This window comes from Gymnoscopelus microlampas, assembly GCF_963454915.1.
Source record: "Gymnoscopelus microlampas genome assembly, chromosome: 17".
In the NCBI taxonomy this organism is placed as follows: domain Eukaryota; kingdom Metazoa; phylum Chordata; class Actinopteri; order Myctophiformes; family Myctophidae; genus Gymnoscopelus; species Gymnoscopelus microlampas.
This window is the reverse complement of record NC_139954.1, coordinates 19,960,454-19,973,245: the sequence shown is the minus strand read 5'-3', so window position 1 is coordinate 19,973,245 and position 12,792 is coordinate 19,960,454. Positions and strand designations below refer to the sequence as shown.

The 12,792-nt window shown below is 45.8% G+C and overlaps 1 protein-coding gene across 1 annotated transcript in view; it reads right to left on the bottom strand.

Annotated features, from left to right (window-relative positions):
• myo16 (myosin XVI) overlaps positions 1–4,021 on the bottom strand; it is a 137,639-nt gene extending 133,618 nt beyond the window's left edge. The window contains exon 1 of the mRNA XM_084085281.1: positions 3,990–4,021. The gene's annotated coding sequence lies outside the window, so the exon portion shown is untranslated. The remainder of the gene's footprint in view (positions 1–3,989) is intronic.
• Positions 4,022–12,792: the final 8,771 nt, after the last annotated feature.

Genomic DNA, 12,792 nt, shown 5'->3' with positions numbered 1-12,792 from the left:
CAGCTTTGTTAGCCAGCTCACTCCACCATCAGGGAACACACAGACACACACACGTGCGCATGCAGACCGTTCCCGGCTGACTCAAGAATTATGTAAACAAAACTCATCACTAGGTCGCTAAGCAACCTCTCTAAAATGCCGCCTCTTCTCTGAGAGGCTTGGAAAGACAACAGGACAGGGAGAGAGCAAACCAGTCAGTGCCAGTCAGGAGTCTATAGTGGCAGCGTTTTGAACAAGCTGCAGACAGGAGAGGGAGGAGTTGGCAACCCCTATGAGTTGCAGTAAATCCAGCCGGGATGTGACTAGAGGAATTACTTTGTCCAGGTCTTGGGCTGAGAGGATGGATTTTATTTTTGCAATTTGCCAAATTTGGAAAAAAAATCCATTTACAACAGAGTTTATCTGCAGAAAGAAGAGAAAGAAGGTGCTTAATTATATTACAATGTAACAAGCAAACGAGAATGTACTAATAGCAAAAGAAAAGAAAATTGTGGATGAAGGGAACCAGAACAGCAGACAAGAGGAGAACAGTAGTGAGGCTTTGGCGCACTTTCAATAGGATCATTTACTTACAGCTGCACAATAATAAATACATTTAAAAAAACAACGCCAGAGCAACACACAGCTACGGAGCCGTTCTATTCTCAGAGGGGATAAAGCTGATCTCTCACTCAGCTACACCCCCCCCCCCCCCGACCCACACAAATACACACAAGAGGGGGAGAGAGAGAGAGAGTGGACCTGGCATGGTACTACACAGATGTTTGTGCCTCCATCCATGACATCCAGTATGTCGGCAGACGTAGAGTTCCTCACTCTGCCAAGACCCTTTTTAGTCACTGACTCAAGACTTAAGATGAGGCACTGGTGCCTCATTCTTCATAGCACAACACACAGTGCTTGCACATAAACTAGGTGCCCAAACAACATCAACTGGCTCCCTTCTACTCAAAAGGATCAGTGGCACTACTCCAAGTCCCTCATGGATGACTGAGCTTCTCACCTTATTTCTAAGGGAGCCACCCTAGTGAGAAAACACATTTCAGTCGCTTTTATCCGCTCTTGTTCTTTCGGTCATGACCCAAATTTCATGATCATATAGGTGAAAGACTGACCGGTAGTTTTGCCTTCTGGCTTAACTCTCTTTTCAACAATACGAACGAAATAGTGCTCCCACTGCTCCAATCTTCTTGCTCATCTCATGCTTCATCCTCCCTTCACTTAGTTAGAAGAAGACCCTGAGATACTTGAACTCCCTTGGGGTAAGGACTCATCCCCTATTTGGAGTAAGCCATCTATGGTTTCCTGCTGAGAACCATGGCCTCAGATTTAGACGTGCTGATCCTTCCTCATCCCAACAACTTCACACTCGGATGCAAACTATTCCAGTGAGTGCTGAGGGTCATAGACCGATGATGCCATCAGGACCACATCATCCGCAAATAAGAACTAATGCAATCCTCAGCTCAACGCACTGTAAACCACCACCTTCACAACTGCGTCTCAAAATCCTGTCCATAAATACCACAAACAGAACAGTGAACAAGTTTGACTTACTGCCGAAAACCCCAAACACAGCTCTCGCTTTGTGTTTGTTCATTGAACTCAGAGACACACACTCTCCCTCTCTCGTATTTTCATTATGGCAATGTCTATGGCCGCAACTCATTGCCTGTAGAGAGGGACGTTCACAGATGTTACCACACACACACGCGCTCGCACGCACACGCACACGCACATGCACACACTCACACAACACACAACACACTACATTCTCCTTCTGCTTCAAATTAAATTGTCTCATGTATATTCATCTCAGCATATTCATAATTGATGCCTGGAGCCCAGGGACCAGGCAGGGGCTGGACAAGGTTTGGCCCCATGTCTTCTCACACCTTCTCAATGACAAGCCTTCAGCGAAACATGACGGCTCTTACATATTCTGACGTACAGTATCACAATCACACACACTCTGACCTTGGGGAATAAGGAAATCTATAGCACAGCACTGTGAGGAATATTAACTTCACTGTGTCTGCACATTTCCCTACAGGTAAATGCAATTGAATGCATGTCTCTCCCATATCTCCATCCTCTATTTGCACTCAATATCCCCTGTGTTTAAACTATTCCTGCAATTTATTTCTCTCTTAACGTCTTTATCTATTCTCCAAAAGACATGCATTTTGGGTACATGCCACTTCCACTGCATAAAATGCAGGACACATTCTGGGTGTAAATGTAAATTCACTTAACTTATACTGTATATGTACAGTCTAGGTTGAGTTAGAGTACATTTGTTCTCTGGTCTCAAGGAGGTTGTTGCTTGTTGTGGTTGTCTCAGCACTTTGGATAAGGGCGTTAGGCAAATGCAGAGATGTAAATGTATGTTTTTGCATGGCGCGCACGCGCACACACACACACACACACACACACACACACACACACACACACACACACACACACACACACACACACACACACACACACACACACACACACACACACACACAAATCTGCAAGCCGTGGTGGATGGAATAGGTTATTACCTGTGTTATAATTTTGTTAGCGGGATACCTAGCTACATAATTTAGACTGGCTGCTAGCGGGCGCATGTCACTTCCACCCATAGGCATACAGTTGGCTTCAGAATAACATACACGTGCATTAAACATGTTGCATTTTAACTCACGCACTGGATCAGCAGACCAATGGGCTATAACACACATAGTATTGATGTTTTACTATGTTTTCATATCTATACATGTTCATTCCTGATCTCTCCCATTAATTGTTTGTTGAATGCAGCATGGTGGTCAAACGCCAAGTGACTGAGATGAGGATTTTCATTGGCTTATAGCTACAACCTCTGGCCCCCATACACTCTGACCCTACACTCTCTGACCCTGACCCCACCTCTTTGGGGTCAAGGCCTGTTGTCTCTGTAATGACTCGTATGATCTGATGAAAGGCTGGAGTTGTTCCTGGGAAGTTTTCAGTGTTTTGGTTTGTTTTTGCTAGAGGACAGAAATGCCTAAAAAAAACATGACCACAGAAATGCTGTTAGCCTGTATACCAACTAAATGGCAATAGGAATCTTACACAAAGAAACACACATGGGCACAAGTGCTCTCTCACACACACACACACACACACACACACACACACACACACACACACACACACACACACACACACACACACACACACACACACACACACACACACACACACACACACACACACACACACACACACACACACACACACACCAGAAGTACAAGAATGCCTTGTACAAAGGACATAAACACTGCCAGTGCAGTCAGATAATGGGAAAACAGCCAGTTACAAAGTGCATATAAGGCAGAACATTGTTACATACAATAATGTTGGCATACTAATGCCAACATTGTTGGCGCACACGCACGCACACACACACACACACACACACACACACACACACGGTAAAGCCCTGTCATGAAGTGTGACGACCTTAATCCTCATAATTCATGTTGCATTGAGTGTATAGGAGGAGCAGGATTCTTTTCAGCATTCATCACAGTAAATCAACAGCTTTGCATCCCCTCCCACATACACAAAAGTACTTACATTCACAGACTTCCAAATGAAGGCACCCCCCCACACCCTCCACCACAACACACATACACTCAGCATTTCATGGTATATTTAGAACCATGACAACTGCACGGCACATCTGCTCCAACACCCCCCCCCCCACCCCTGTTAATTCCCTGTGCCTTCACGACTTCCACCGGCACCAACACGTCAACAGACACACACACGTCCCGTTCTCAAACGCACCCTCGCTTGCCTCGTGTGCCGTCAAGCGACCTGCAAGGACCTAACAGTAAAGAAAGAAAAAAGCACACCTCTACCTCTTCAACCCCGCCGCCTGATCCAGCACAGCAAAATTCATCTCGAAAAAGAAAAGAGAAGAAAAAGAGGAGGAAAGCGAGAGCGAGTCTTACCGGTGAAAGCGTGTCCGCAGAAACAGGGGAGAACTGGGGGGGATGGAGGAGGGAGAGCTGAAAACGTGTCTGTCCGATGACACCCCGACGAGTGCCCGCCTCCCAATGCTCCTCCGCCAAATCAATTTCACACTCCCTTCACCAACCCTGCCGCTGTGATGTCATTCATTCATCCGTTTCCCCTGTAGCCATGGCAACTCCGCCGCTTGGAGCAGCTCGTTCCTCTCGCGTCCCTCTCTCCCATGTGTGTGTCTCTCTCGCTCTCTCTCTCTCTCTTTCTCTCTCTATCTCAGTCCCTCCTCCTCACCTGACCCCAGCTCCCTGAGCCCCACTTACTCCGTCTGAGGGTTACAGTTACCCCCCCCCCCCCCCACACACACAACACACACACACACCACTCCCACTTTGACAGCTCTGTCCCATTCTGGAGCTGGTGTGGAGAAACCAGAGAAAGGGGAGATAATCTGTCCTCTACATCAGTGGTTCTCAAACGTTTTCATGTCAAGGACCCCCAGAATGATATGCATTTGGCTGCGCCGCCCCCATCTCAAAAGTATTTTGGCCAAGGATTTTTCAAAAATAGCAGATCTACAAGCTCATAGCGCGGCACTCGGTACCGGACTATGAGCTTGTATATCTGCTATTTTTGAATAGCCAAAGTATAAAATGGTTAAAGTGGTTAAAATGATTGTGACACTATATTTACACATTTTGCTGGGGACCCCCTGTTACCCCACCCCAAGGACCCCACTTTGAGAACCAATGCTCTACACTTCATATACTGTATACATACTGCATGCATGAGTCGAGTGGTCCAATATAGTAGTAAGTGTTCCTCAACTAAGTTCAAAGGCCACGCATGACCTGACCTGGGAACAGGGAAAGAGGGAACGTCACCTAAGCTTCGGCCCAGATTTAAGTACGGTAGCCGTTGTTTTATTGAGCCGTTTCGTAAAAATGCCCCAGCAAACAAAGGGGAGTGCAGACAGACGAGTTAATAGAGATGCATAAAGGAACATAAGGGGAAATCCCTGATTGTGTTGTGAGCCACCTGTCTCTCCTGCACCTAAACACACAGTCAGACACAGCAAAACAAAAGCTGCTTTCATGTGGGACTTTAAATAATGACAGACAGATGTTTGAATGTGTACAGGCACACAGACACACTGTTCTGTAGCACCCATGCAAAATGAAAACCTGCAGCTCAAGACGTGCATGCGCGCACGCCGTACCCACACGCATGCACACGCACACGCACAGAGCGGCCCCCACAGTGTAGTTTTCTTAGAAACAGCAGGTCGGTTCAGTCCAGGAAATGAATAGTAAATGAGCACCACCATCATTACTGTGTCTCCCTGTTAATAATCATAATGTTGACCTTGGAGAAAGGGAGGTACGGCCCTCTCTTATTGACAGATGAATCAAACAACGCATGTAAGACTGAAGCTTGATCAAACAAATGAATAAAAAATGCAGGGACAGTGAGACAAACACAGAGAGGAGAGACGGAATGGAATAAAGTGGACTAAATGTTTTGGGGAGGCTCTCGCCTACAGCGGGACAGATGAAACAGAGAGATAAATGAGAGTGGGTGAGGCAGGGCGCGGGGGTCTAGGAAGATACGTACTCCTGGACATCTTAAAGAACTGGAGGCATCACAGAAAGACAGAGGTGTAGGGAAAAACAGAGGAATCTCCTCTCCGTATGTCATGTCTTGGGACGCCACATCATGTCTTGTCTATCACCAAAAGCACTCCATCTGTCTTCTCCTTTCCACGACATCCGTCTTTCTCTCCGCCACTCTCTCTCTGTCTGTCTTAGTTATCTTTCATCAAGCCCTTGAACCCCCCCCCCTACGCCACCGCCCATGGCCACCATTAATCACTCTGTCTGCCATCAGATTATATGCGATCACTTACTCTCCATGTTCATGCTGTCTGGCCTCCAAACAGCATGAAGGCGCAGCACCACTCTGAGTCGACTCCCAATAATGCCTGGAGTTCATAAGGAGGGGATGCTAATCTCAAGATTTATCGCTCTATCTATGCTGTATCTGTGCCATCTCAAGATGCAGCTGTAATGAGCGAGGCAACAATGTGCACAGTTGTGCTGGAGGTATAGGTGCTGGAGAGAATGGCAAGGGCAGCGGTAGAGTGGTATTCTACAGGGAAGAGGGAGAGGCGGCTGGGCAAGGAGGGGATGGGGGGTTCAGGGCTGAGTGAGTATTTAACCTTCGAAATGAGGTCTATTTCATTCCGAGGCATGAAATTACAGCACTTCTGGTTCAAATCACACGCATAAAGGCACACATACACACATCAAATAAATGTGGGTGTGCGCACACACACACACACACACACACACACACACACACACACACACACACACACACACACACACACACACACACACACACACACACACACACACACACACACACACACACACACAAAAACAAAAGTGGCAATTCCCTCCACAGTAAGGGCAAAGGCGTTGCTTTGCTTGTTGCTAGGCCTCTCCCTCTCTCCTTCTTTCTCTCTCTCTCGCTCTCCTCCCCTCAGAATCCCCTTATCTGCCCTCACAGAGGTGCTGAGATGATAGACAGCCCCTGTATCGCCCCTACCTCCACATCACCCACTCATACTATTCTCCTCACTTCATCTGTCTCTTAACCATCCCCTCTCTCTCTCCCTCACAGTTCAAGTATCAAGGATCAAGAGGAGTTTGACAGAATGACACTACGGAACTGGGTCAACTATAGACATTATTTTCATGAGAATATGTTGGGAGAGTATCATGCTATTGTCGTAAAGGAGGGGGATGAAGGGGGGCCATGTCCCATTAGGCATCGACCTAATTTGATTACGGTTGAATGTGAGAGGTGACATGTTTTGAAATCGTGAGCAAACACATCACAGCCAGCCATTATCTTTCATCTCCGTGTACACTTCCCTCCCCCTGCGGCTTCCTGACGAGATCAAAGCGCCACCCTTAATAAGGGAACGCTTGAATATTCCTGCTAACATTGAAAGCGTTATCTGGGCCTCTGCAGCCAAGCTCGTAGTCAGCACTCTAATATCCACGCTTCCTGAATAAATCAAATTAATTAATTAAATAAAACCTGTGTGTGTGTGTGTGTGTGTGTGTGTGTGTGTGTGTGTGTGTGTGTGTGTGTGTGTGTGTGTGTGTGTGTGTGTGTGTGTGTGTGTGTGTGTGTGTGTGTGTGTGTGTCAAGAGCAGCACTTGTGGCTGGAGCAGAGGAGTGATTGCCTTTGGCGCACCTGCCCTCACACACACACACACATTCCAGCAGGGGTGGAGAGAACCAGCTGCTGCCTCCGAAGCGCTCTCTCTGCCTCTCCCCTCCTCCCTTTCTTCATCTCCCAAACCCTGCGAAACACCTGTCTTCATCACCATGGCAAATGTGTCACATCATCACAAGAACCGCCCTGCACTCGAGAACTATCTCACACGCGCACACGCTAGCCCACGCACACACACACACACACACACACACACACACACGATCTCTCCTGGCAGAGCATGGAGCTTAGCCCGCCTCTTCTGGTTCCACTGCAAATTCCAATGACCCAATGCATATAAACAGAAGAGCAGCAGTGTTCGTATGCACAGAAACACACACCTAAACAACACAAATGTAGCAGAAGCAAGTCCTGGCAAGCCCAGACATTGACCCTGACTCTGACGTGCCCTGACTGACCCAGTATCCAGTAATAGCCCAGGAAAGGAAACAAAGTCTGCAAGGCCACCAGTCACATGCCGGCGAGCCGGCGGCATGCCAACATCAAAACCAGGAAGTAATCTACAGAGTCCTAAAGGGAGCAGCTCGCAGACGCTTTCATGTTGGCTAGGTTGACCTTACGCCTAACTTATACTTCTTTGCACACCAGTCTCGCGTGCCGGAAATAGGTGACACATTGTGAGCTTTATGAGCTCGTTGTGAGAGCTGTTCGAAGTGTGAGCTTGTAGATCAACTATTTTCAGCTATATGCATCTGTGGTGCACAACAATGTATGGTAAATCAAGCCTTTGCGTTCACCAGAGTATCTGGTAATTATGGGTGGAAGCTCTGCCCTTTGATAATATTGTACTCAAAGGAGTACAATAGTCTGCAGTTTTTTCCTATTATTTTGTAAGGGTTTAGACTAAAATCAGCCCTATGTAACTTTTCCTGGATTTGAACTTGGTTTTCTGCTTAAGTGCTGAATTGTTTACCATTGAGCTAATAGAGCTGCCTGCTTGCTCGAGGGATAAATTGAATCTTGACCATTGGGTCAAAATTTGTGTCAGATCCTGTGTCTAGGTGAGACAAGACCTTTGACATGATCTAAATGTCTCAATAGAAGAGCAGGGAGACAAAATACAACCACCCCAATTGTATACAGTAAGTTATATTGTGTTAACATACTCTACCATACAGATTGGACAAGATTACATTTTATTCTCAAAAGAAAAGTATATTACATAGTGAGCAGGGGTTGACACTAACAGTTTCCCGCCTGCGGTGGCAGGTAAATAAAGCGGTCGGGCAGGTGGAGTTTGCTTTCAGGTTGCCCCTACAGGCATTAGGGCAAGTGCGTTTGAGTGGGGATTGCAACGGTTTGAGATATTTGGCATAAAAATTGAGGTTTGAAATGTTGTCCACATCGTACAAGTAGAAAATAAGTGTTAAAATGAATGGTAATTCAAATTTTACCTATCATTTTGTAATGACGATTTTCTTTTCAGGTGTAGTAAGAAAGGCCTCTGGATTAGAGGCCTAGGCCCTCTGTGTGCAGATAATGATGATTCATGATGAAAAGCATAAAAAGTAGTTAGAGTACAGATGCTTTGTTTACTCTTACTCTGCTTACTTACTTAAAGTAAATGTTCAAAGCATGATTAACAAACAATGATTTCACGTCTGGGAAAGTGACCACGAAGGGAGAGAAGATGGCTCCCACAGGAGATTGATCAGACACAAGAGGCAGATCATGAGTTATACACTAGGTCAAAGTGAACTGATGGGGAAATTGATGTATTGTGTTACACTTAGAAATCACGTGCAGATAACCATCTGGCCTAGTCACAAGATGGTTAATATTGCCTAATATTAAGAAATAGATGAGAAGAGGAGGAGGAGAGGCCTATTAAGTACTGATAGAAGGGGTATAAATATTACTAATTTGTGTGTAATCGAATAATTGAACGGAGGAATGGAACGGAGATGATCTTGAGCATTGCTTGCTTATGCTATGCTATTAGTAACCTGCCATGAAATAAAGCCTGAGGTTGAAGATCCACGACCGACTGGTTTCATATCATTTCTACCAATGAAAAGAGTCCAGTCAACAGATGTCTACTTTACGGGCAAGTGGGCATGACAATTTGGGCAAGTAGAGCGTGAGCGGTCCTTGCTCGATGGGCAAGAGCCTCTGAGACCTTAGTGTCAACCCCTGGTGAGGCTTAAAGGCTTGGATTTAATCTTGGTCTCCTAAATATCATGCTGCATACAGTAGTAATACTGTACCTCTCAATACAGTAAAATCCTTAGTGTTCATTTAAGGGTCCATTTGGTTCCATTTGCACACTTAAGAGTTGAATTAACACTCAGGATTTTACAGTAGCTTTGGCTGCTGTTGGAAGAATCCAACTCCCCAGCCTGAGGGCCTCGCTCCTGAGAACGCATGTTGAGTGTTTTGGACTTATTTGATTATGCATTTCAATCTTCTCGCCAGTTCAGATCAAAGCGGGTGTGATCAAGGTTTCATGGGATGAAACCAATCAATAGTGTGATTGTAAACACTCTTAAAGGAGGAGTTCACCCAAAAAATTACTTATTTTCTATCAATTACACACCCCATGAAGCCTTGATTTCATGGATTTATTTTTGTTTTTGTGGCATTCCTAAGACAATAATTTGATGACCGTGTGTATTTCCGGTAGGAGACACAAATAATCTACTTTGTGTCTCCTACCGGATACATTAGCCAGTAGGAGACGGGAATCATATTATTAGTTTAGGAATGCGACAAAAACAAAAAATAATCCATGGATTCAAGGCTTCATAGGGTGTGCAATTGATAGAAAATAAGTCATTTTTTGGGTGAACTCCTCCTTTAAACTGCCCTGTGAAGATATACAATCTGCAAAAACATAAATGCATCAAAGCGACAAGCACTTGATTGTTTAAATAACATGGCTATGCTCCCAATATACCTGTACATAGTTCATGCTAGTCTGCAATTCGACATGGTTAATCATCTGAAATGGCATCAGCCATCTTGAGATGTTCTGAGGCGGTTGTTCTGAAATGTTGTATAGTGGTTTCATCTTTGGGGCTTCATAATATTATGTTTTTTTCCGTTGTGTGTGAACAGCGTCAGTGGGGGGGGGGGGGGGGGGAGGGGAGAGAATTACAATGGCATTGCGAAATAAAAAAAACGACAAATAATGCATACCATAATGAAAACAGTTAAATACATACAAAAAGTAACTGAAGAACAAGGCAGGCGTGCCATCAGAAGACGTGGAGTTGAGCCACATGAGAAGTGCCTGAGTGAGGCGAGTGAGTGCCCACAACTAGAGAATAGTCAATAATGACACCTCCTCGTCCATATGGGACGCGAACCGGGTACTGTCCGTTCCGTCCCTGTCAATGTGTGTTCGATTGTCAATTGATGACTTGGGAGTGATGATGCGTTGAAAAACCTGAAATCTGACAATACAATGTAAAACTAAATTATATGGGAATTTATACTTGCTGGATCACATTTGATCTCACGACTTGGCAGACTGCTATGAATCCTAGACCAGCTCTAACACTACTAATTCTGATCTCAACCCCACCCCCACCCTCCTCCCGTTTGCCCTGTCAGCTGTCAGCCTTCTGACGTCAGTCATATGAAATGGATATCTGTCTCTTTGGGGGGGGGGGGGTGGGTGTGTGTGTGTGTGTGTGTGTGTGTGTGTGTGTGTGTGTGTGTGTGTGTGTGTGTGTGTGTGTGTGTGTGTGTGTGTGTGTGTGTGTGTGTGTGTGTGTGTGTGTGTGTGTGTGTTCATGTGTTGTACAGGAGATGGTGGGGGTGCCAGGTCCCTCAGAGAGGATCTACATAAGAAATCCAATAAGCGTGGTAACCCGGCCATTCTGCTTCTAAGAATAGATCCGCTTGTGGCTGGGCTGAATTTTGGACTTCAGAAAGGTACACAAAGACTTCGGACTGGAAAGACGCCTCTCAGTTAGATGTGTGAGTGTGCAAGAATTCCCCCGATTGGCTTGACGACATGCAGTGAGCAGAAATGCACAACAGCAAACAGATCAGCATTTCTATGGCATTTCCTCTCACAGTCTGATGAAAGTCACGGGGCTGACTGAATTGGAGATTCTTAATAGACCCTACACCTCCCCACAGAGCTAACACTTCCCTCTTTAACCATGCAAAAAATAAGTCTTATTTAAACATTTATCAGCCAAAAGGTGGGGTTAATATACCAGCAGGGGGTGACTATTTTACATAAATATCGCTGTGGGGAGGATAGCTTCAGAGTTTCGAAGGACAGCCGCTCCATCAAGGACCTTCCTCTGAGGAAAAATCATCAACGCAGCCGTGCCCCCCCACCACACACCACCCCCACCACCACCAAGTGGTTTCCATGACAGCCAACCACATAAATCATCCCATAATTATCCAGAGTAGGGTTTGTGACTAAGTCATAGGAACATGTGGCTCAACAGCTGACCGCAGAAGGAGGCAAGGACCGCTCTACACTCTGAGACAGGCTACAGGGTATACAGCTTTCAGCTATATTACATTAATGCTGCAGGGCTTCAGCCAGTGGAACACACTCCTTCATGAACAATGACACAGAGGAATGATGCATACTGAGAAAGAATGGCATACAAGGAGAAATATAGCGAGATGTAGGCAATCCATTATGCTCAGAAGAACAACCTTTAAACATTTGACAATGACGAGAGAGAGAGAGAGAGAGAGAGAGAGAGACACACACACACACACACACACAAAGATAGAGAGCTGCCAGACAGAGGTCCCCCATACCCTCACCAATGTGGACTGAGCAGACAGATGGGTGTGTGTGTGGTGTGCGTGCACCACACGCACGCACGCACACACGCACGCACGCACACACGCACGCACGCACGCACGCACTGTTGAAAGGCGGCTGTGACTGAATGGAAACCTCCTTCTAAATCAGGTTACCATGATTGATTTGTTGCATATCCTTTAACAGTCACACCCCACATCATATCCTTCATTAGCCAAGGCTTCAGCATCAACAACTGCTGAACAGGCACGCACACACGCACGCACGCAAGCACACACACACTCCCAAACAAAAACAAACCAGGGTGTGTGCAGAGTCTAGGCCAACTGAAAATAACCCATCTGTGTGGCCCCCCATGAAAAACAAAAGATTGACTTATTGTTCAGTGTAGAGTGATGCAGTTACACTTTACCTTACACACAAACACACACACACACTCACACAAGCATCTGGATGAGAGCCACCCCAAGGTCCTCTGAAACTGGGACGAATCCCAATCTTATCTTCTACCCGAAAGGTTTTTGGAAAGAGCGTGTGTTTGTGTGCGTCAAGCATGCCAACTAAAAAACCTGTTTGCCCCTCTTTTGTGCGCTGCCAGCCGGCACGCGGGCAGTCTCAGAGCACACAAGAACAACAACATAAAACAAAAAAGCTAAGTAAGCCCTGTTGAAGGTAGACAAAGACATCATGCTGCCTTTTAAGAAGGACCAGTATATCCTTTAAAGATTTACAACAA